At 44.3% G+C, this 25,117-nt stretch overlaps 1 protein-coding gene across 19 annotated transcripts in view; it reads left to right on the forward strand.

Moving 5' to 3' along the window:
• The window catches only part of PITPNM2 (phosphatidylinositol transfer protein membrane associated 2), a 217,622-nt gene that overhangs the window by 82,346 nt on the left and 110,159 nt on the right, over positions 1-25,117 (forward strand). The gene's annotated exons all lie outside the window — the stretch shown is intronic.

A 25,117-nucleotide genomic window follows, 5' to 3' on the forward strand; every position in this document is an offset into this window, starting at 1 on the left:
GGACACATCAAATAAGTGTTTCAGTTTAAAGCGTTGTAAATTTAAACAGGGAAAATAGGTAGAGAAAAACAGGACTCCATGTCACCATCTGGTGGCACAATGTTATATTGCACATACAATGCATATAAATCGCTTTGGCTTTACCAGTCTAGTTGAGTCCCTGGTGTGGTGCCATGGTTCATTCATGAACATTCCAGCTTCTGAAGGGGTGGGGAGGATCAATCATTCAACACTGACAGAACAGCTCTGAGATAAGAGTACAGTCAATATGGCTGGGAGCTTTGTTTTTCGAAGTTTACACTATTCTTGCAGACAGGAAGGGTTGTGTGCCACAAATGCTTCCCTGCGCTTTGCCCTCCTCACAGGAAACTTCATGAGAAGCTGGCTGGGCACCAGCAGCTCTGAAGCTCTTGACTCACTATCTTCTCTTGCCCTGCGGGAGAAGATCAGTGGTGTTCTGAGAGTAAGCCAGGAAAACGGGGGGCTGGTGTGGTGGTCCAGTCCTTGAGCAGGGATGTGGAGATGGCAAAGTGGGGAATCTGCCGGAGGGTCCCACTCCTCTGAAATGTGATAGAACTGCTGCCTTGATCTCGTGCCGTTCAGAAATCTTCAAGAGCCTTGGATCACAGATCTTGGACATTAAAATAAGACTCAAAATGAGCCTTGTCAAGGACTATGCGAAAGTGCCCCCAAGGATGAGCAGAAATGAAGGGTGCAGTGATGGGTTCTTGACATCCAATGAAGCAAAATGACAGAAAATTTAAGACACAGACAGACAAGTGCATAAAAGTATGAAATTGTCTGCTACAAGATGTACTGCTAGTGCAGATGGCTTTAAAGGGGGGGGGGGTTTGGACAAATTCATGGAGGATAAAACTATCAGTGGCTACGTGTCATAATGGCTGTTTGGGGTAGGATCAGCAGGCTTTCTGCCCAACCTGGTTAATCGGGAGGGTTCCTTATTCTGGTTGCCAATTGCAAAGACCATGTTGTATACCTGTGTACGTATATTCTTTTTGTCTGTGAGGATGCACAGTTCATGGTAGGTGATCTCAGTACTGTCTTAGTCCCATCATGAGATCCCAGGACAAATCCATAGTCCCTGAGAGCTGCGCTTTTGAAAGGCAAGGATGAAAAGCACTCAAGAAACAGCCCCTGGTTTCCTTTTTTCCAGCTGTTCAAATGCCTCAGCTGTGACACCAGCTGCTTCAGGTGGGTTAGGATCATTGCACGGGATTTTCACCCGATGGCAGGAAGAAACAATTACCATGTCTTACTTGCCTGCCATCTTTCAGTGTGGTGAAATTAAATCAATTATGGATGGAGTCTTAAACTGACACAGTTCAATGAGTGTACTGTGGAGATAAGATTCTTGTTAATGGCAACTACTATATTATCAGATCTCGGCTGTATTGAACTGTATGCTTCAGAACTGCTTGTGAGTTTGCTCTCAAAGAGGTGATTGTGGCCAACTTGATGGAACATTATCACTGGATTAATTAACTCTCTCCTTTCTACGTGCATTTATTTTATATACAGTATTTGAGTTGCCTGCCCGTAATATAAAATTATCTGGGGAGTCTTAAAATAATTGAATATAAAAGCTATGTGAATACAAATAAGATAAAACTGCAGCAGGTGTTGGGTGACCTCACACCTTGACGTGCGCCCCATGAAGCTCTGGCTTTGGCAGGTAACAGCTGAGGAAGCCAAAAGTCTAGGAGCAGGTTGGGTGATTATCCCTGCCCCCCCCCCAATAAAAGCTTCCTGGTCAGGATTTTCCTAATGGATTGTAGGATTTTCCTACCGTACAAGTTACCTCTCCTTGCCTCCTTTCTTCTGTCCTATATTTAGCTTCGCAGAAGGAGGGGCCTGGGGTCGTTGTACAAGGCCTTTGCAGCGTTTGCTCCCAGAGAGAATATTTCTCTGGATGGAACAAGGCTGAAAAACAAAACGTTGCTTCCTATTTTCCCTTTCTTAGTCTTCTCTTCTTGGCAGAAAATTAAGAACAACTGTAAAGCTATCCTTTAAACACACACACACACACACACACACACACTGCTAATAAAAAGCGGAGGGGGGTATTCCATAACAATCAACTGCTGAAATCAAGGCAAATGCATCTGATAGAAGCAGCCTTTTTAATGTGCAACACTTCTAGAATATACTGCTAGGAACCTTTTTTTTATATGCTCTGAGCTGTTGCTCTAGCAATTTTTCAATTTTGTGTCGTGCAATTAAGCTACAAAGTCAAATGAATGCTAGATTGATGACTTGCTGGCTCCTGTTTATCCTCCTATAGCCGTCTTCCCCCTCTCGTGCTTCTCGCACACAGAAGCTTTGACAGCTCTGAATACTGGAACGCAACCACTCACAGCTCAAACACTCTTGGAGAGACCATTTCTTTTGCAATACTGTAGACAGGCGGTGAGGCAGTGAGCCAGCTTGGCAGCAAAAGGAGCTACTGGAAGCCTGTTCAGCTGGGAAGGTTCAAGTCGCCATCCTGGATCCGATTCATGGTCTACCCAGCTCCATCTGCAAGAGTATCTGGCAAAGCCAAATGGCCCCAGAGTTCATGTGAATTGGGTCCTGCCCCACTTTTCAAAACCGGCAGGTGTTGTGGGCATCTGTTCTGGTTCTGAACACATAACTAAAATTTGTTCCTCTGAACAAGGCCCAGCCAGTTTGTCTCCAACAGTCGCAAACCAGAAATGCGCAAGCAAAGCATGATCTATATTTTTATTTACAAAATCACGTTTGTATTGCTTTTCTGTCCTGCCAAAGCCCCAAAAGCAGCTTACATAAAAGAAGAAAGCCAAACATGGCCAAGCAGCAAAATTTTAAAATAAATCACTGAAATGAAAAAAAAAGGAGTAAGGTTAGTTCTTGCTTTTTAAAAAAGACGTCAGTCAAAAGCCGTGCAGAATAATTGTGCTTTCACAGCCTGCCCTAAATGTCATCAGGGAAGGGTCTAATATCGCCTCACGTCAGAGACTGGCAGGGCTCTGAGGAGTGGGTGGAAGGGATAGTGGGGCCGGAAACTGACCAAAGGGAAGCAGGTAGCAATTTACGAGTCAGGAGTTGGAGGATGGGGAGGGGTTCTGAGCAGTTGGAGATGGGGGAGGAAGTGCAGGGGAGAAGCCACAGTTGGGGGAAGGACAGGATGTGCCAGGAGCAGAGGTAAGAAGCTGCCTGAAGGGAGGGGGCTAGCAGAATCTCCTCCCCCCCACTGCCCCCCAGGACCAGGAGGGGCTTGAAGAGGCAAGCACAGCAACAACATTCAGGTAGGAGAAGTCACAGGTTGCTTGTGTTGTGCCTTCAGGTGAGGGTACTTAAGCTTGTGTTTGGACGTGGCCACACCGTTCCTGCAATAGTCTGGCACAGCATGCAAACCCAGGGAAGGGCGCCAGCTATCTAGGCATCAGAAGTACATGTGTGCATGTTTAGGGCACCTCAGGAGCTACTGTAAGTTTGTGCTTTGTCAATAATTACTGGCTGTTTGTTCTTCCTAGGCTGTGCTCAGAACACCTCTTTGGGGAGGTGATTGAGGAACAGGGGTGCAGCCTCGGAAAAGGCCCTGTCTTCTGTTCCCAGCACCCAATGCTTTTGGGTTGTGGCACAGCCTTTGAAACAGTCTATCTCTTTATTGCAGCCAGTGGCCAATATTCAGAAAGAATATATAAAATAATGCCACACCAAGCAAAGCAGAAGACCATAGCAATAAAAAGAACTAATATCATACTATAAAATGCCAGGCATAGGAAGCAAAATTATAAGTTTCCTAAATTTAATCCCTGGTGAGTTTTACATGTAGCTATGGTTTTCCCAGTAGTGATGTATGGAAGTGAGAGCTGGACCATCAAGAAGGCTGATCACCGAAGAATTGATGCTTTTGAATTATGGTGCTGGAGGAGACTCTTGAGAGTCCCATAGACTGCAAGAAGATCAAACCTATCCATTCTGAAGGAAATCAGCCCTGAGTGCTCACTGGAAGGACAGATCCTGAAGCTGAGGCTTCAATACTTTGGCCACCTCATGAGAAGAGAAGACTCCCTGGAAAAGACCCTGATGTTGGGAAAGATTGAGGGTACAAGGAGAAGGGGACTACAGAGGACGAGATGGTTGGACAGTGCTCTCGAAGCTACCAACATGAGTCTGACCAAACTGCAGGAGGCAGTGCAAGACAGGAGTGCCTGGCGTGCTCTGGTCCATGGGGTCGGGTCACGAAGAGTTGGACATGACTAAACAACTAAACAACAACAGCAAAATGTTTGCTTTCCATAGGCGCTGCATGGTAGGAGACCACACACTATTGGTGGGGATGGATGCTAAGTGTGGTCAATGGATGTGCAAATTGCATAAGAGGATCCTGTTGGATCAGGTTAAAGGCACCTACCTCCTGACAGTGGTCAACCAGATGTCCCTGGAAAGCTCTCAAACAGGGCATGAAGGTGAAATTCTGGTCCCCCTCAGCAACTGGTATGCTGTGATATATTGCCTTTGAACCTGGAGGCTCCATTGGGCTCTCTTTCTCCTCCTCTTTGAATGTGTCTAAGATGATGGCCATCGGCATGCCTCAGGGGGGTGAGTTCCACAATGGGATGTTGTGTTGTGTGAAGAAGGCTACTCTGTTCATCTTGAATCTATGCCTGTAGATTCCCATAAAGTTCTAGCCTTATGAAAGAGGAAGAAAATCTTCTCTCCCTCCAACTTCTCCCCACAATGTGTCAATTATATAAATCTCTATCAGCCCTTCGCCTCTGAGCTAATAAGCCCCCGAAGCGTTAGCCTTTCCTCGCAGAGAAGAGACTTCAACTCCCCCACTTAGTCATTTTGTACACCTTTTCCAGCTCTGAGATTTCCTTCGGGAAATGAGGATGAGGTTGTCATAAAGCCAGAGTGTTGATTTGCCTCTTTTTTTACAGCCCCAATATACCCTGGCCTCTGCTCCAGTGCCTGACGTGACCAATTTTGTCTAGACTTCAACTCTCGGTAGTGACATTTCACAAAACTGCAAGATATTGATCATGTTCCTGCTATCTATATCTGCACAGCTCGCGTTGAACAAAATAAATAAATTATTTGTCTTCTGTTAAGGCATGTGATAAATAAAAGCCTGGCTTGGATGCCCTCACTTTAGGGTTGAACCACATGAATCCCAAACAGGACTAGAGTCAGCACCCAGAATCCTCAAGGGCCCAGCATCCAAAGTCTTCCTCCTTGGCTCCCTTTGACGGGCAACTGCAAACCACCATTTTAAATACAGTATCCTACAGTGTCCTGCAGCATGCAGTGTGGTATTGCTCTGGGTATTCTGGGAAATTTAAATTGGCAGTTGCCTGGTGCCAAATGACCCCTTGGTTCCCATGGAAAGAGTGTTGCAGCCACTGTGCTAGGAGTTCTGTTGTCATGCCAGGCACCAGCCCCACCAGATTTTAACATCCAATCCTCAAAATCTTCTGGGATTGTGTGTGCATACGATTATGCATCTTTCTTGAACCAATGGACAGACTATGCAAGTCGTTTAAACAAAGTGCCTCTTTCAGCTTTCCTGCTGGCTCAGTCATTTCGAAGGCCTCACCTCAGGCAGGAAATTTGGAATGAGGGGTGGAATATCTTGGACAGCTGCCCGAGTCATGCTGCTCTTTGGTCCTCACCACCATCAAGCTCAGTGGCAAGTATTAAAGGTAAAGGGGTCCCTGACCATCAGGTCCAGTCGTGTCCGACTCTGGGGTTGCGGCGCTCATCTCGCTCTATAGGCCGAGGGAGCCAGCGTTTGTCTGCAGACAGCTTCTGGGTCATGTGGCCAGCATGAGAAAGCTGCTTCTGGTGAACCAGAGCAGCGCACGGAAATGCCATTTACCTTCCCGCCGGAGCGGTCCCTATTTATCTACTTGCACTTTGACGTGCTTTCGAACTGCTAGGTGGGCAGGAGCTCAGACCGAGTAACGGGAGCTCACCCTGTTGCAGGGATTCGAACCGCTGACCTTCTGATCAGCAAGCCCTAGACTCTGTGGTTTAACCCACAGCGCCACCTGGGTCCCTCACCACTATCAAGCTCAGTGGCAAGTATTAGGGCCTTCCAAAATGGCTACCAGAAGAGCAGGTTTCCTAGAGCTGTTCCCTCTGGCAGACACCATTTTGTTTTCTTTCGCTGTCCAGGATTTGGATGCACAGCAGCATCTTGGAAGTCCTTTTTCTGCCAGGGGGAGAGTTTGGACACAGGTGGGGATGTGAAGCTGCTGATGCTGGTGTTGAATGAGCCTTTCCTCTCCAGGCAGCTAACAGAGCCGAAGGCTGGCCACGCTGAGCAGGATTCAGAATAATTTGGTGACTGACAACCCTGATCTGAAAGGGAGAGAAGAATGCCTTGAGGGGCAGGAAAAAGAAAAGAAGGAATAAATGATTTCAGGCAAAACCCTTCCACAATCAAATAGCACCAAGCGCCTGTCTGCTAATGCATTTACGGCATCTCTACAAGTGCTGACGGGCTGCTGTGTCTCTCTCTGGGGGGCTTTTGGTGCCGCTGCCTTGTCTTTCTCTTGCCGTCATCACCCTCTAAAAAGAAAGCTGGTGGAGCTAGACAGCTGTGCCTCCCAGATGTCAGGCCAATGGAGAGGAATACGTAGATGGCGTGCATCAGTCTAATTACTGGATTTCTTGCTGATCTCCCTCCACCCTGCCTTTCCCCCCATAAGGATCCAGAATAAATTCTGGCAGATGGGAACCTGGCAAACAGTTTCCCCCTTTATTTCAGGCAGATTGTAGCATGCCTTGGAAGATTATTGAAGGGGTATGTTAGCAACTCCATGCTCTTTCTCTGAGTGGGCAGGCTAATACAGCTTGTTTTTTCACTTTTTGTAACATGAACATAGGAAGAAGTCTGCTCACCTTAATTGGTGGGTGGTGTTGTGGCCAGGCCTCTGATCACACAAGTGATACAGTGAGTGGCTGGCTGGATTGCACGGCTGCCGGTTGATTGACCATAGCTGGCAGTCTTTCATGGGCATTTCCCTGGCCCAACTGGCCAATGGGAACACTTGGGCCCACTCCACGGAGGGGTACCCCTAATTGATGCTGGTCATAGGGCATCCTCCCAAGATGTGTGCACTCCCAGCAGATGGGCTGGAGTGAAATAGCAATGCTCTATCCTCACCGAACCATTTTCTACTGTAACCAATAAAAGTTGTGGCCCTATTCAAGTCAAAAACCCAATATGCTGTTGTCCAGTGCGGTTATTCATTTTCCTAGGGAACTGTGGAGTCACGGGGTCTTGGCATGCAACCTGCAGCATCCTTTTCCCAAAGTGGCCAACCACATGTTCTTCAAAGGCAGGGCAGGAGCTGAGTGCCACAACCCCTTCCCACAGTTGTTCCACAGAGACTGGTATTCTGTATGCCTCTGATCCTGGAGGCAGAATACAGCCATCACAACTTGTAGCCGCCTCTCCACCTCCTTGGTCTTCAGGGTCATGGAGTCCAAGGTCAGGTGCTTGATTTGCTAGGTGATCTCAAAGCGTTCCGTGGCAGCCATTTTCTCATCATGGTTCACCTCGATCAGCTCTGCCCAGTTCCCAGTATCCCTTGTTAATTAATGTAAACCCTTTCAAAGCTGCCCAAAATAGTGGCCCTTGCTACACCTTGAGGTTTAATTGCAGTTTAACCATGTGCTATTTTGTGCGACCCTTATAGTATGATGAGAGAGGGAAATCCACTTTCTCTGCATTATGCATAATTTTATACACCCCTGTCATGTCCCCTGTTTCACCTGCCTTTTTTCCTAAACTAAAAAAGCCCCAAATGAGGCGTTTGCTGTGTGTTCCTCTTTAATGGAGAATTTGATTTCCCGCCTCTAAAAACTGGACACGGAGCCCAACCTGGGGTAGCCCCCTCACTCCTCAGCAGGATCTTGCCCTCTGCTTGTAGTTTATACATTCCAACCCCCATCTCTATGAACGAGTAAGCAACAATGTCCTATTCAGGCCATGCTGAGATTCGGGAGGGGGGGGGGGAGCAGGCAAATTTTCTCAACCCACACTTCCTATTTTGTTTAAATGGGCTTGTTTTATTGCACTTTTTAATTATGGGTGTGTATATGTGAATGAGTTTTAACAAGTTTCTTTTATTGTGTATTTTAATTCTGGTTATGTTTATATTTTAATGATTGCACAATTGGTTTTTATACTTGTAAGCCTCCTTTGGCAGTAAACAGTAGTTTAATGTGTTTACAGTTAAATGCCAAAACAGGCTGCAAAGAGGTAACTGGCAGGACCTGGGACACCTTCCCAGAGACGCCCAGCTCAGTCCATATATTCCCAAGCAGTATTGCTGAGTATTCACCGCCAAGCAAGACTTGGGGTGGGTGGCATAGGTCCAGTGTGCCATATCCTGCTTCTCTCTTTTCTCTAGCCTGGTCATTGCTTGTGTGTGGAGGATGCTGGCTGAGTCCCGATCCTGATACAGGCCTGGTGGGACATGCCATTTTCTCTCTCTTCAGTGTGTTGGCTCCCATGGGGGACATAGGGAAAGAAATTGAACCATGTTCCTGTCATTTGATGGGAATCTCATGTGATGGGATGCAGGGAGAGTTGGTAGGGAAAAGCAGGGAGGTGAGTGTGTTTGTACTCCCAGTTTGTTCCATAAATTTCTATATCTAGTTCATCCCCCCCCCTGCCTCCCCCACAATACTTTGTTAGACCACCCTCACATTCTTGAGCAGGTGGCTTGAATATTCCTCCTTTTTCCTTTTATTTTTAAATAGAAAGGGGGAATGCATTGTAGTATACAGTATTTGTTTTGAGAACTCTATAAACAAGAGGGATTACACAGGCTTTGCCAACCCAAAAGATTGGCAGAGCCTATTTTAAGCAAAACCTGCGCTCTTGCTTTGACATTCAATGTAGCATTATTAATGTGGGGCCTGGGGGTTGGAAACTGGTACAGTGGTTTCCTAATCCCAAGAGGAACTATAATCAAACCATAGTCTCCCTTCCCTCAAGTACTGAACTCCTCTTCTCTTTTAGCATTAGCCAGCCAAAAATAACACACACACACACACACACACACACACCACACACAGCTGCCAATTTGCTCCTAAACTGGAGTTTGAGGATTTGATGTCTTAAGAATTCATGCTAACATGCTTGGGTTACTAATGCTAAACGACTGGATTTCAAGTTAATGACATTTGATATCATGCTATGATTTGCAAGGAGCACACACCACATATCTGTCTCTGGTGGAGGCTGCTTAGTTCTGGGTGAACATCCCAGGTCTTGCCAGGTCTGAATTTTTAATGAAAAATGGGCACCTAGACATTTGCAACTGTTGTGTGATTGCTGAAGAAAATGACAGAACTACATTTCCCTCTCATAACATTTAGTAATACTAATATAAATTGTGCACCAGGCTGTCACCTGAATGAAAAAAAATTCATCAAATGTGCTTTAATTGATTGATTAAGCCTGCATACATTTACATATGATGAAAACAATAATTTTGAAGTGGGGGAAGCATTCGAGTTTGGTGGTGCCGGGTGACTCTTCTATGCAAATGCAAATATGTTTATTCGGCTGTACGCCCATCATAAAACACAACACAACAAAACAAATCAAATAAAAACCGCAGACTCGTACAAACCACAGATAATATAACACAATTCACAGCTCACAAGGACAAATATTAACAATTCAAAAAACATATCTTGAAGCTTTTAAGATTAAGATTAAAAATTTAGGCGCCTAACTAAAATCAATATCTGATGTCATTTTAAAAAAAATTCTTATAACTATCAATAATCAGCTAACATTCCATTCCGTCTCTTGTACGAGAGGACGGCTGTTAGGAATTTAGCAACCTGTAGAGTGATATAAGGGTCCACATCTTGAAGAACCCAGGCTAGCTGAAGGTCAACTGGATTGTCAGCCATAGGCTGGATTATGGAGTTTAATATACTAGCACGAGCCGAACTGTACATAGGGCAGATAAACATAACATGGTGTAAAGATTCAGTTGATTTCATTTCGCAAGCACACATTGAAGAGACCTGGCCCTTAGTAAATCTATGTCTCAGCACGTTAGTTGGAAAAACATTGAACCTAGCTTTAAGGAAGGCATATCGATGAGACGCGGCCGTAAGCGTTGTTAAGTAGGATGGAGTACGGTAAATAGGGGTTATGCCGATATTTGACGGTGAGCAGACTCCCCCCCCCCCCCAGCTAGACAATTTTGGTATAGCTCCGCATCATCCAACCTTTGGTTTATACACCTTTTTGCTGCATTTAAATCCAGTTTGAGCAATTCAGAGGGAGAGATCTCATAGGACAACAATTTGGCATGGATTTTTCCGGACTCTTCTGTGTGAGTAGGGGGGGTGGAGAAATTTGATTCTCAGCATTCAACAGCAACCCTACCTAATTTGCACTTTGCAAAACAAAAAAATGAACTGAAACACAGCCGTCCTTTGAAATTCTCACCTCTCAGAATTTTGCAGTGTAGTTCTCCAACCAAGTAAGGTTTCCAAAAATGCACATACTATGGTAAAATCAACATAAAAAATGCATATAATAGTAAAAAGGTATACAAAAATGAAATACCTTTGCAAAACATGTATTTGGGACAAAATTGTGCTACCAAAATGTGTATATTTGGAAAAATTCACATTAAGTTGCTGATGAATTTTCATGAAGTATTTTTGCTAATTAGCTATTTGAAAGTGTGATGTCCAACTTAACCAGGATACCTTCAGATCTTTCGTTGAATTCTGTCTAGCCCAGGCTCAAAAGAAACAATCACTTCTGGGCGAAGAGGCAGGAAACCTTTTGCAAAATCTTCTTTTCTTCTTTGGCGATCCCTTGTAGCTGAGTAAGATTGTCTTCCATAAACACAGTTTTAACAATGAGTCCGTAAGTGACTGTGGAGGCCAATTCTGGATCCGCATGTCCTTCCACAGTGGGGACATTGGTTTCCAGGGGGGAGTTGATCACGGTGTGGATTTGTCAGGCGCGCCTTCCTCTTAGCATGTTTCTCCCTTGTGTCCTGAGATCGAGTTTCTTCAAAGCCCATGACACCTTTGGTAAAGGCTGTTCTCCAACTGGAGTGCTCGCAGGCCAGTGTTTCCTGGTTGTCGGTGTTTATACTACATTTTAAAAGATTTGCCTTGAGACAGGCTTTAAACCTCTTTTGTTGACCACCAGCATGACGCTTTCCATTTTTAAGTTTGGAATAGAGTATTTGCTTTGGAAGACGATAATCAGGCATCCGCACAACATGACCAGTCCAACAAAGCTGATGTTGAAGAATCATTGCTTCGACACTGGTGATCTTTGCTTCTTCCAGTACACTGATAATAGTTCGCCTGTCTTCCCAAGTGATGTGTAAAAATTTTCGGAGACACCGTTGATGGAATCTTTCAAGGAGTTGGAGATTTTTTCGATGAGCTTGTGAAGTTGTTGTGTAAGTTCAATTCCACCCACTATGAAGATTTCGGCAGGTATCCAATCAGGTCCACCGGCAGACTATGTTTAGGGCACCTTTTCTAGCCCCTCCCCCTTTTCGGGGTGAGCAGAGTGGATCCTAAAAAGGGCTGCTCAAACATGGATACAGCTGCCGAGCTGCTTAACTGCCTCGTTCCTCGAGTCAGAACGACTGAATCTGTATCCACCGCCCGTGTGCCGGTTCCTGACTAGGGGCTTCCAGATTTCACGATCCTGCCCCTGTTACCATTTGCCGATCGCCATGGGACTTTGGGGGTTTGGGTTGGGTTTTTGGAAGACGCCTGTGCATGAATTTGTTTTATGTGTGTAGATCAGTGCACGCTGACCAACGCACAGTCTTCGCAGTAGGGCTCTGTTCCGATGGCATGAAGTAGTCACGACAAACCGGTAGATTCCTGTCTGCTGCAGCCTTCATCCGCCTTCACAGCCGTTGTAACATACTGCTTGTTATCATCCGCCTGTTCTGCCATTGAGGACTTCTTCACCACTCACTGCTGCCCATCCAACTGCTCCATCCACTTTTGTGTGGCTTATAAGCTCTGTTTGGTGTCCTCAAATTGCCTCACTTTCCTGTGGTTCCCTAGTCCAGTAATATGGTTGCTTTGCTTTGGGTGCAGTCATTTGCATCTACAGTTTCTATATTTGGATTCTTTTTTTCTCTCTGATTCGTCGCTGTGCATGTGCCTTTCCCTTTCAGACAGTTTGTTTATGCAAAAAGAAAAGAAAAAAGGAATATACACAGCCAGTACTTCGCTAGATGTCCAGAATAGTTCTACCTTTGTGTTTCCTCATCATGCAAAGATGAACTATTTTAAAAATTGGGATGGGGAAGGAGGAGAGTCCTGTAGCGAACACAAGTTTAATGGAGAGGGGAATGCTCTGCTTGTGTGTAAAAACCAGTTTTCTCGAAGGTGTAGGCAGCTCAGCGATGCATCACAGACAGTCCCTGCTTTTTAACACAACTCAGCATTTTTGTAGTCAATTATTAGCCAGGTGGCACTGTGGGTTAAACCACTGAGCCTAGGGCTTGCTGATCAGAAGGTCGGCGGTTCGAATCCCTGTGACGGGGTGAGCTCCCGTTGCTTGGTCCCAGCTCCTGCCAACCTAGCAGTTCGAAAGCACGTCAAAATGCAAGTAGATATATAGGAACCGCTACAGCGGGAAGGTAAACGGCATTTCCATGTGCTGCTCTGGTTTGCCAGAAGCGGCTTTGTCATGCTGGCCACATGACCTGGAAGCTGTACGCCGGCTCCCTCGGCCAATAATGCGAGATGAGCGCGCAACCCCAGAGTTGGTCACGACTGGACCTAATGGTCAGGGGTCCCTTTACCTTTTTATTAGTGGGGTGAGGTGGGGTGTTGCCCCGCCCTTTCTTGGATCAGTTTTTACTATTCAAAATATTCTGACTGCAGGACACGATTCTCTTCTCTAGAACATGTAAATCAGAGCTGACATGTCTTCCCTTAGGAATAAGCAAACTTGCTTCTACACACAATACTTTCTCTTGTGTTTAGTTAAAGGCCGACTTTCTGCCTGCTTTTCAGTCTATGCTGTTGTTGATTGTCTGGAAAGTCAGATGGGAAAATACTTTTTGTAGAGACAACGCTGTTTTGCATCAGTCGCCAGCCATGGCTAGGCAGGGGGAAGAACCAGACTGCAGTTGTGGGCTCAAGTCATTGCCACAACTCTGTCAACAGTACTCTGTTAGGCATGGAGATCGTTTCGAGATAAATGAACGAAAGTCCCTCACAGCCAGCCAGCCGTTTTTGATTAAACCCCTCCCCTGCGCTCATCATTGATGGGGAACGAAACTAGTTGAGACCTTTTCAAACCTCTGAGGATGGTTTTGGATGTACTACCTTTCTTCATCTGGGCACTTTTTAAAGGATTTTTGGTTTGGCAGAGAGCCTGCAGAATTTCTATTACGTGCTAAGTCCTCTCGGTTTGTTATCCAGTGATTAATGGAGAGAGGCCTTTGGAAGAGGAGGCTTTCCCAAGGCTGCGTCCAGATCAATGTTCTCATTGCGTGTGGTTTTATTTATTTCTTTTTCACATCTGTACCAATTTATAAGCCTATCCTTGTTCATCCTTCCTTCTGCAAATAATCAAGCCACAACCCCCCAAACTATATTAAAAAAATACAGGCATAATTAAATAACAAACGACAAACAGCAGGTAAAAACCTCGTTAAAAAGCACAGTACACTAAAATTAACCAAATGCAGGTTGAAATAAAGAAGTTTTTAAAGTCTTCCTAAAAGCCTGCAAAGAGGAAGTCATATGTACTTGTCTGGGGAGGTTAGTCCAGAGATGTGGAGCCAATACAGTAAAGGCCCTGTGCCTTGTTCTCTCTCATCTGGCAGCTCTCACTGATGAACCAGAGAGCAGGGTCCCAGGTGCTGAACTTTAAGCTTGAGCAGGCTTGTATGGGTGGAGGCAGATAACCTGGCCCCAAATGGTTTAGAGCAGGCATGTCAAACCTGCGGCCCTCCAGATGTTTTGGCCTACAACTCCCATGATCCCTAGCTAGCAGGACCAGTGGTTGGGGAAGATGGGAATTGTAGTCCAAAACATCTGGAGGGCCACAGGTTTGACATGCCTGGTTTAGAGGTTTAAAAGCAGGCATGTCAAACCTGCGGCCCTCCAGATGTTTTGGCCTACAACTCCCATGATCCCTAGCTAGCAGGACCAGTGGTTGGGGAAGATGGGAATTGTAGTCCAAAACATCTGGAGGGCCGAAGTTTGGGGATGCCTGGTTTAAAGGCTAATATGAGCATTTTCAGTGAATGAAAGAAAGAAGGATGAGCTCACCCTAATGGGGAGGGGAGGGGAGGGTGCACTATGTATCTGTACTGATTCTTCCATGTTTCAGCTGAGCTTAGATGCACCAATTTCAGGCAGAACTAGGTGTTCCTAGAAAGATAGAGCTGCTCCTACTCTGTGTTTCTAGTCACGTCCAGTCTGGCCCTGGAGCCATGCTGGTTCCTTAGTCATTCGCATGCCTGATAGGGCAACAGTGAAACTGTCTGAGACTTAAATAAAAAATGCAGTTTTTTGGGGGGGAGGGAAGCGCTGATTTTTAATTTCGAGGAAGGCACAAGACAAGCAGACACACCCTTACATATGCATGCTTTGACTTCTCTGCATCGATGTTTTCAGATGAATGTGCCTTGTTTTGTACACCAACCAGAAGCAGAGCGCCAAGTTGGCTCAGTCCTCACAGCGCCTCTTGCCTTGCTTCAGAGCCTGAACATATTCTGGAAGCCTATAAATTATTTAGAAGCTATTAGAGTGGATTTCATGTCAGTGCTGGGGTAGATAGTGATTTGCAGCAGCAGTAAGACCAAATCATGGTTTACAAAACAAAGTGGGGGGGGGAGAGAAAGTGGAAAAGGCAATGAAGAATCTGCAGGATCTGAAACCGTATTGGAAACTGATTTGGAAATCTGGTCTCAGTTGCTACAAGATGCTTCTTTTTGTTTTCACTTGGTCATTTTTGAATGCTTTTATTTTCAATAGTTATTCTTGAGACAAACTGGGAGACGTGTTGTGTAGTGAATGGATGTGGTGTTGCTAATCTGTTAATGCCAGGCATGAAGACACAGATATTAAACATTTAGACCACTGCAGCGAAATTGGGCCCTTGCATTGAAACACCAATTAAATTATGTGAGCATTCATTACCCTCAGTGATTTAATAATTGGAGCGTTCTCTTCCCCACATTTATTTTGCCTAGCTGAGAAATCAGTCTTGAAGGGTGCTGGGCAAAGCAAATTAAACAAACAAAGAAAGAAACAAGCACCACCCTCTAAATCAGGGGTAGGCAACTCAGTGTCATCCAGATGTTTTGCAAATCCCAGCACCCCTGATCATTAGACATGCTGGCTGGGGGGGGGGGGGCTCCACATTGACTACAAACCTCCAGAAGCATATTTCTGAAGATTCTAATCCATACAAAGGCCTTCAGGTGATACTGTTGACAGAAAGCTTTGCCCAGTGAAGATTCAAAAGTTATTACAGGCTTGTAAACAGATGCTTTCCTGGGTAAGTAAGAACTTCCTCAAGGTGACCATGTAGGGATGAGAATTGATCTCTTTAAAACTCTGGTCTTTTCCTGAAAACTTTGATCAGCCTCGGAGTCTACAGAATTCTTTTGCTTGTGTTACATGCACGTTCATTTTTCTTCTTATTGCCTTTTCAGAGCAACCTCAGACAAAGGGAAATAATAGGTATAATAAGTAGTTATTTTGCACCTGTTGACAATTAAAAGGTTATTATTGGCTGCATAATGCTTTTCTGTCTTGCATCTCCAAGAGAAAAGACAGCCAAAATATCCTTTCCCTATTACATATAGAGACAGAAGGGAAAACATACTTTATGGTATGGGCTTTCCTTTTGTAATTGTACACCATTTGCACTGCTACAAGACATGTTTTTAGCAGAGTGCTATTGCTTCTTTTGGCTTTCTTGGCTAAAAAATAAACTCAACATGGTAAGTTTTGCCACCAAACTGAAGTTTTTAGATGTGTTTGTTTGGGAGTAACAACACAGCAACACTTCCATGTCTATCTTCTTGAAAAAATGGTAGCAGTGTCAATCAGTGTCCACTTTACTTTACACGCTAAGCCAAACTTTGCCTTAACAAGACCACACAAGCCGAGCTAAGTGTGTTGGCCAAACCAAGACCTGCAGTTAAGCTTTCTCCATGAGCTAAAGCCAGGGGTTGCTCATGGTAGGCTATGGTTCCTAGGTTGCTAAATGGGGTTTTTTTTCCTTCAGAGAAAAATCATTACATTATGAAGGTTTCCTAAACAAAGCCATATACAGCACAAGTTTCTCTATGTGGTGTTTTTGGGACATCAGAATAGTCTGGACAAGAAGAGTTCATATAAAAAGAGAACGATATTAGTGAAGAAGAAGGAGGAGGAGGAGGAGGAGGAGGAGGAGGAGGAGGAGGAGGAGGAGGAGGAGAAGAGTAGTAGTAGAGAGCCACAAACAACTTTCTTCTTTTCAAAGACTGGGAAGTGTCAAGTGATAACTTGACAGTCCTTTTCAAATGCCCACGATGGACACAGAACAGGTGGACCATGGAGGGTGTTCAGCATTTTGGTGGTGTTCAGACTGATAGCTTACCCAAATATAAGCTTACCCAAATATAATGCATTGAAGTATACAGTTTTCACAAATATGTGGATTTCTGTGCAGGCTTTACCCCCAGTATATGCATTTTTGTAGTTCTTTGCTTGGCTGGTGAACTACATTGCAAAATTCAGAGCAGGACGAATTTCAAAGGATGAATGTGTTTTGGTTTGCATATTGTTTTGGAAAGTGCTGCCTCCCCAAAGATACCTTTGGCAGGTGTGTGGGTGGTGGTGGTAGGGGAGAAACAACGGACACAATAATGGGGTTGGTGGAGGAAACCCCTAGAGCTATGCAAGAAAGAACATTTCCTGTTAAAGAACAATTAATCTTGTTTAAAAGTATCCCAAAGGCCAAACTCATAACACCGAAGCCTCAGTTATAAATTGGCATTTCTGATAAATTCATATATCTTTCCATTTCTCCACAGCTGGCCCTTGAAAAATCTAATCTTCCAAGGATCAATTATTGTATAACAGTAATTTTGGCAATGATTTGATTGTCGGGCTCGCCATCCCATAGCTGCCAATGCACCCTCTTCAAATATGTCCTTTTGAGTTTTTGCAGTGTCTATTTCCAGCGGATTCCTTCCCTGCTGCTTTGTTGTGGACTATTTTCAGCTCTCCCTACCTTCCTTCTTTCTTTTTCAGTGTTGTTCACGTATATATTTAACCAGGTATTTTTAGCTTCATGTTTCAGAAGGGTGTGGGTCAGGAGTATGATAGAGAAAGAGAATGATGGAGAGAAAAGAGAAGAGGAAGGTGGAGGCAGGGAAAGAAGGGAAAGAATTGGGGCATGTGAACAGATTCTGGGACCCTCCAGACTGTGTGGTTTTTTTTAAAAAAACAAACAAACCATGGTGTCTGCAACATGTCCCTGACCCAATAATAGTGTGTTAGTATTGGATTTATAATGGACCACACATCATTCTGCTTTATTAGTTGTTGTGAGATGCTTCCCCAGTGTTACTGCATTACTACCGCCTAGAGTGCTGTAACGTAAAAAAAGCAGGACAAAAAAGCACCAACAACCCCAGCACATTTGCCATATTAAAAAGTTACACAATTTCAGCAGGAAGTTGCGGAATGTGTGATTTTTCTAAACATTGCCTGACTGGAGAACTCAGAGAGGTGAACAGTTTGAAGGATGTCTGCATTTCAGTTTGCCTACTGTTTCCAAAAGTGCAGATTGGGTGGGTTTGTCATTAAATGTCAACTGACTATGCCACAGGCAGCAAAAAGGTTTGGATTGGCTATGCTACTAGTGCATCCCATTACAGTTGTAGGAAAATGTGCGGACTTCTTTAAAGCAGCTATTCTGTGTAGGGATTAAATCTTACTTGATTTTCCTCACCGCTCACCAACCTGATTAATGACTGTGTCGCTTATATAAAGCAGGCATCACTCGGTTTTTGTTTCATTTCTTTTCTCAGGCATGGAATAACTCTCTGTGTTAATTTTCCAGTGGCTATTTAGCTGCAACGTTTGCTGCCATTAAAGTTTTAAAATACTAATGTGGAGCTGGGAACATTACAAGGGGAGTGTGGGGGGCTGCCACATTTAATATGGCAGAAAAGGCAAAAATTCAACATTATTTTTCCATTAATGTCGGTGGAAGAAATAAGAGCTCCTATTCGTGGGTTTCAATTAAAAACTGGTTTTTATGAATGTGTTTCTTTTTCTCTGGTGCTGCAAGTAGGTATTTGACTGCCCCGTGACCTGTAGCGAGATTTAATAGCTACAGTATGGCTGTATGGCATATGGTCCGTCTCCATCCTTCTGCTGTAATTGATGTTGGCCTCCTAATGAGCTCTTAAATTCAGAAGGTGACGTCAGACTTCATCTAACAGCACAAAAAGATTAAGACCCATAAATGCATTTGCTTCTTTTAGTGTGCTCTTGAAGCAGTGATTCTTGTGTCTAACCAATTTGTAGTTTTTGGTCTCTTCGTGTAGTTTTTCGGTGTTTTCATCTGTTAATAGTCCTCCCTACAATTTCCTAATTTTGTGTGCAGGGGGTACTAGTTGGATGGAGAAGATGTTCCTGGATGGTGACGTTGGATTTACACAGATTGCTGTGAAACAGTGCAAAGCATCGGGGCCAAGTCAAATAGTGTTGCTCCCTTCTGTACCTTAATGGCCCAGAGTTTTTCCTCAGCCTGACACGTGCTCACCTTGCCTCGCCCTTTGCTGGCTTTCTCTAAAATTCTTTGCAACTCGGATAAACATCTTTGCATTTTCGAGAGCAGATTCAGAGATCAGGGGCCACATACCAGTACTGCTTTTCATCACTTCTTTTGAGCCAAACAAGGGTTTTTGTTTTTAATACAGAGTGAGTTTGCAGTAACAGCACAATCTAAATGTAACAGCTCCAGCCTCCAATTGTTTTTCAAGCATCAGCCCCCCCAGGCCGTTCCATTTTAACTTCATTCTACAGTGCAGTGCAATGTGCATATTCTCTCTCTCTCTCTCTCTCTCTCTCTCTCTCTCTCTCTCTCTCTCTCTCTCTCTCTCTCTCTCGTGTGTGTGTGTGTGTGTGTGTGGCATTTCTGTACACATTATTTGGCTGGAGAACTGCATGGCACAGTTTGAAGGATTTTGAAAGACAACCGCCCTTTGGTTCATGTAATTGTTTGGGAAAGTGCAAATTTAGGAAGTTTGCCTTAAATGTGAACTGACTTGAATTTATCCCCCATCGCCAACACAGACACACCTCTTGAATCAGGTTTAATCTCTGGCCACTTTAAGTGAAGTGTACAAGGGTGACTTTCGTACCTGGTATGGTCTTGTGTGTCAGACTTGGGGATGTTGGTGCCCGATTGTGCTGACTCACGTAATTGAACACTGGGCATAGCCAAGAACTATAAATTACTAATTTGGCAGTAATGGAAGTATTTGGAAGTCCTATCTGTCCTATTGGCAGCTTTCCTATTAATGTATATTACTTAGGGTTTATTGCTGAGTACTGTTGTTCCAGCTTTTATTTCGTCTTAATCATTTGTGTGATGCTATTTTGAGAGAAATCAATGATTTCATGAGTTATGAACACTAATGTGGCTAACAGACTTAGGGCCCTCTGATGCCGCTGAGGTATTGTTTTTCCACAGGTTAGCTGCACTGATAATTTAAAGTGTTATTTCACTTAATGGAGTATTATGTTCCCCATAAAAATGCCTGCCCTCATAAGAAACACACGACTGTCATGGAGACGCAGGGTCTTGTAAGTAAATTTCCTGCGTCTCCATGACAGTCCTTTTAATGAGTAGCTTCCCTCTGCCCATTACTTTTAGAGGGGATTATGCCTCTTTAGTTAGCGGCTTCCTGTTCACTTTTGTGATTGTGGCATTCATGAATTGGCCTTTAATTTGTCAGTTCCAGCTCCCTGTGAGAGTTGTTGGTGGCAGGGATTTTAGTCTTAGTTTCTTGCAGCCAGAGCAATTTTATCTTTTAAGATAGTGATTGCAAAATGAAGACGGACACTCCTGAATTTCTGTGGGGAATATACTATTATATTAAGTGTGATATGCAACCACTGTCTTAATTTTGTTACCAGCTGATTGTGGAAAAGCAACTCCTGAGTTTGGCTAAGCTGTGGTGAGGAAGCAGCTACAAACAACTCATTTCAGGGTATACAGTCGAACTCGGGTTACAGACGCTTCAGGTTGCGTCTTTTCAGGTTGCGTCCTGCGCCGAACTCGGAAGTACCCAAACGGGTTACTTCTGGGTTTCGGCGCTCGCACATGCGCAGAAGCACTAAATTGCACTTTGCGCATGCGCAGAAGTGCCAAATCATGACCGCACGTACACAGGCGTGGCGCTGCGGGTTGTGAATGCTGCAAGTTGTGAACGTGCCTCCCGCATGGATCACGTTCGCAACCAGAGTGTCCACTGTACATAGTTTTCACCTTAAAGTCTCTTGCAAAGACGCTCTGTATAGTTTTGGTCTGTGACAGCGTCTACATTAAAGATTCTAAATAGTCTGGGCAGTCCACACATGTAGGGCTTTAGAACCACACCCTCCAATGTGACAGGAACACAGTGGAGCCTGGGAGCAGAGCCCCCTGCCCCGTCATGCGGTTCTAATCATTGAATGCTTGAAGAGGGTAGATTCCCCAGCTTTTGTTGGACTACTACTCCCATCATCCCTGACCACTGGTCCTACTAGCTAGAGATGATGGGAATTGTAGTCCAACAACACATGGGGACCCAAGTTTGAGAAACACTGATAAAGCCTTATGATCAGTATGAGGAGAAGTTAATTGAATTGAATTGAATTTCTGTAGATTGCTGCAATCCACTGCCTGATTTGGTGCAAATTTATTTACAGTTTTTTTTAGCCCTCTCTCTACCAAAGCTAATACAGAATCCCACTTCTCTTCTTTTCACGAGTTGTGCTCATTGCAGGGTTTCCCCCCTTTAAGTCAAAAGCTTAGCCTTTATTTATTATTGAAGATGGGTACAATAAAAGCTGTTGGACTAGTTCATGAGTAATGTCAAGCCATGGTTTGACTGACCTTGAGCTTGTGTGTTCCCCTCTTCCCCTTGTGTCATAGCTGCCAAGTTTTCCCTTTTCTCGCGAGGAAGCCTATTCAGCATAAGGGAAAACCCCTTTAAAAAAGGGATAACTTGGCAGCTATGCCTTGTGTGTTTTGATTCCCTCCCTGATCTCCAAACCATGGTTTGCTGTTATATTCCAAATCACCAAACTATGGTAGCCCTCCAAAGCAGGATTGGAAGTTGTGGTTTGGAGGATGAGTGCAAACCGTAGTTTGCTGATTGCTGATTGAGATGGGATTGCAAGCTGTGGTTTGTCCAAACTTAGAAGTCAGAAAGGGAATTGGGACAGAGATAGAGAAGATGTGTGAAGTTAAGACCCAACAGCCAAATAAGGCCATGGTCAGGCTGAAAACAAACCATGTTTTGCCTGCATTGGAGTTTTGAAAGTGATGTGATGTAGGTGAGTACATGTGGTTCTTTTGTCTCGGTCTTGTCTATAGTTGCACAGGAGATTAAGTTTTTAAAAACACTACAAAAAAACCTAGCCCAACCTAGGTGGTGGTGGTCAGAAGGTAGATCTTGATGATTTGTAGTACATCAGCAAGGGTTTCTGAATCCCAATTGTTTAACAGCAAGATATTTTTTTTCTAAATTAGGATGTTGGAATCCCTGGCCTGCTGCAACTCAGTTGTAGATTTGTGCTTGTTTGTACATCCAGTTAACCCAGGAGGGCAATAGACTTGCCCTTGGCTGGTGGGTCTCAGGATCCTATTGAAAAAACAAAGTAGATTTTACAAGCCTGACGTTCTGCTATTGTCTGTGATTGTGAGTTGAGCAGCACACCCTATCGACATGCACCTTAAACCTTCTGAAAAAACCCTTCTAATATTAGCCTGACCTTTGAATTACACAGGTGAGAGAATTATGGTATACAGAGAGCTTTCATTTTCCACCTTCAGCACTCCCCACTCTCAGCTTGGCCTTTTGGTCTTACATTTAAGACTTTGTTAGTACTTTCTATGATCGTTAACTTCTTATTCTCTAATTAGAAGGTTTTATTCCAAGCTTCCCACAACCTTTCTTTTACAGACCCTAAAGGGGCTCTGTTTATATAGACCCTAAATGGTAGGGGGTTTAATGCCTGTTTTCATTCTGAAGCACAATTTAGCACTATGGTTCACCATGTCTGTCTGAGAAATTACCTGTGTCACTTCATTATAAGTGTAATATTTTTCCTGCCTCAGGTCCCATGGTTCCTGTGGTTTTTATTGCTTTTAAGTTGATGACCTATTGTTCTTTCCTCCACTTTTTTAATGCCCCCCTGCCCCCCAAAGAAACATGTTTGAATTGCTTCCAAAGTAGGATGAGTGTTATGAAAAATGTACCCCAAAATGCGTTGCCTTTTAAGAAGGACAGACGCGGGTCAGAAGCTCCAAAATTTGCACTAAGTTCAGCTCCGCCGGGAAAATGACAGAGACCACACGATGCTGTCAGGAAAAACAAACTGATCCCTTTATTGCAGAATGCAAAGCTACAGCTGTAGGGTCCCTGCCTCTGGAAAGAAGGAAGGAACCCCGGGAAATGGTAAAGTCCCTTTTTATGCCCTCCTGTCCCTGCGTGGAAATCTCTGGACTGGGAGGGAGGGGGAGACAAGGGCGACGGGTGGGGGATCGGATTAGCTGGGTGCGGAGATGACTTTTCCTTTCAGATGGAGAGATGTCAATCGCTCTTCTCCTGTCGCTGATGGTGCTCCCTGTTGTTTGGCAGGAAGGGCAATCAGTCGAGATGGGTGCAGAGGTGGGGCAGTTCCTGGCGATTTCCATGGGGTGGAAGTCCGCCCGGCAGTGTTTTCCTCCAGGCCATGGAAGGGTGGGCTACGTTGAGGATGGCAATTTATTTGAATAAAGTTGTTCCAGCTAATCCCTCTATTGTCCGTGTGTCCTTGAATGGGTATAGGGTGGTAGTAGGGCAAGGTTCAGGTGGGTTGGGATCATACAGGGTTCATACAGAAAATATACCTGGAAAACATACCTAATGCAGGGATTTCTAATTAAAAGGTAGCAGTCCTGACATATACAGTTCTAAGATATAAAACAGCAATTCTAATACAGAGGCAGCGGATAGAGATTTCATGGTAAGAGAACATATAATAGGCTGTATTATTAACTTGAGTAGAAAAGTTTAACTTTGGATTTGGGCGGTTTCCCCCCCCCCTTCTTCTGGAAACATTGTTTTGTTCTGGGCGGAGGGGAGGTGGAGAGGGGAAATGTGTGAGTTTATGCTAACTGTTGTGCATATGCAGATCCTTAAGCCTTCCTTCAGGCAGGGTCGTGTCCTAGCTGGAGGGGTGGGGAGACAGGGAAGATGGCATTGAACAGGATTCTGGGTATTGCAGCTGTCACCCCTCTCTGTTCATTAATAATGGTGTCCTGCAAACCCCCCCCCCCCAATATGATTTTATAACAATGAGGCAACTTTAATTAAATCTTCAGAAATAAACATATTTCCTAAGGGGTGTAAACTATTCCCCCCCCCCTGTTTGGGCTTGTGGGCCCATGATGTGTGAGGAATTTGATTCATGCCCATTTTGCATACAAATATTATTGGCATGTTTGAGAATATTAATTAAGAGCATCTTAATGAGATTATCCTTACCCTGTTCTGGAATGTTCTCTTGGCGGATTAGCCTGTCAAATAAATTATGTGGGTCAGCGTGGAAGGTTATAAACATATTCTGACGTGTATTTTTCCTGTTATTTTTAGGATTCTTATTGCTTAATTGTATGCATATTTTTTGTGATGATTGCAGTTTTTTTATTGTTTTGATATGGTCTGTGGACTAATTCTAATCTATTCCTGGAGGTTTAGTCTGTCAGAGAAATTCTGTGGGTCAGTTTGTCAGGGGAAGGAAGTGGGGGATGAGTCGCTTTGAGAGAACTGCTTTCCTCACAGGTCAGCCACACCAGGGAGATTTCCTCTGGGATTTCTGATGGCAGGTATAACAGCAATTTAAAAGCAGTAAAAAGGCACGAAACAAGGTCTTGAAAACAAGAGGGGAAGAGTTGTTTATCATGCAGTGCTAGACAGCTAATTTATTTAGAACTTCTGAGGGAGACAATATAGGCTTGTTTTTATTACCGCTTTAATGAAAAAGACTTGGAGCCAGTGTTATGGTTGCCACGGGGATGCCACTAAAAATGGCACCCCCCTGGCAAGCCAACTCTGTCCAGGGGTGACATTGGTCAAGTACTCCCCACACACTCCTGTTCAGTTTTGATACCCTATGGTGGAGACAGCACACCTGATTATTTGCAACTATTACCACAGAGTTGGTTTATAATACTTGAAGAAGTTCCTTACTGATTATCCTGTTATGTTTTATTCTGTTCTTGGCTTTTACTGTGTTTTAGCTGGCTTTCATTTTTTTTCCTGCGAGTCAGTTTGAGAGCTTTTATGGGGACCGAAAACATGCCCTGTAAACAAACAAACAAACAACCAAACAAAAATGTAAAACCTTAGCCCTCAGCTCTTCAAAAATGAAAAACTGAGGTGGAAAAAAGTTTTGCTTTGGCTTTACGCTCTCATCTCAAACATGGTCAAGGGCAGAGGTCCCCAAACTAAGGCCCGGGAGACGGATGTGGCCCAATTGCCTTCTAAATCCGGCCCGCGGACGGTCCGGGAATCAGCATGTTTTTACGACAGTAGAATGTGTTCTTTTATTTAAAATGCATTTCTGGGTTATTTGTGGGGCCTGCCTGGTGTTTTTACATGATTAGAATGTGTCCTTTTATTTAAAATGCATCTCTGGGTTATTTGTGGGGCATAGGAATTCATTCATATATATTTTTCAAAATATAGTCCGGCCCCCCCACAAGGTCTGAGGGACAGTGGACCGGCCCCCTGCTTTAAAAGTTTGCTGACCCCTGGTCAAGGGTCTGCACACTTCCCTATGTACACCATACACAGGGAACTGTTGGGGCCCATTTTCC

This window comes from Zootoca vivipara, chromosome 17, assembly GCF_963506605.1.
Source record: "Zootoca vivipara chromosome 17, rZooViv1.1, whole genome shotgun sequence".
NCBI lineage: Eukaryota > Metazoa > Chordata > Lepidosauria > Squamata > Lacertidae > Zootoca > Zootoca vivipara.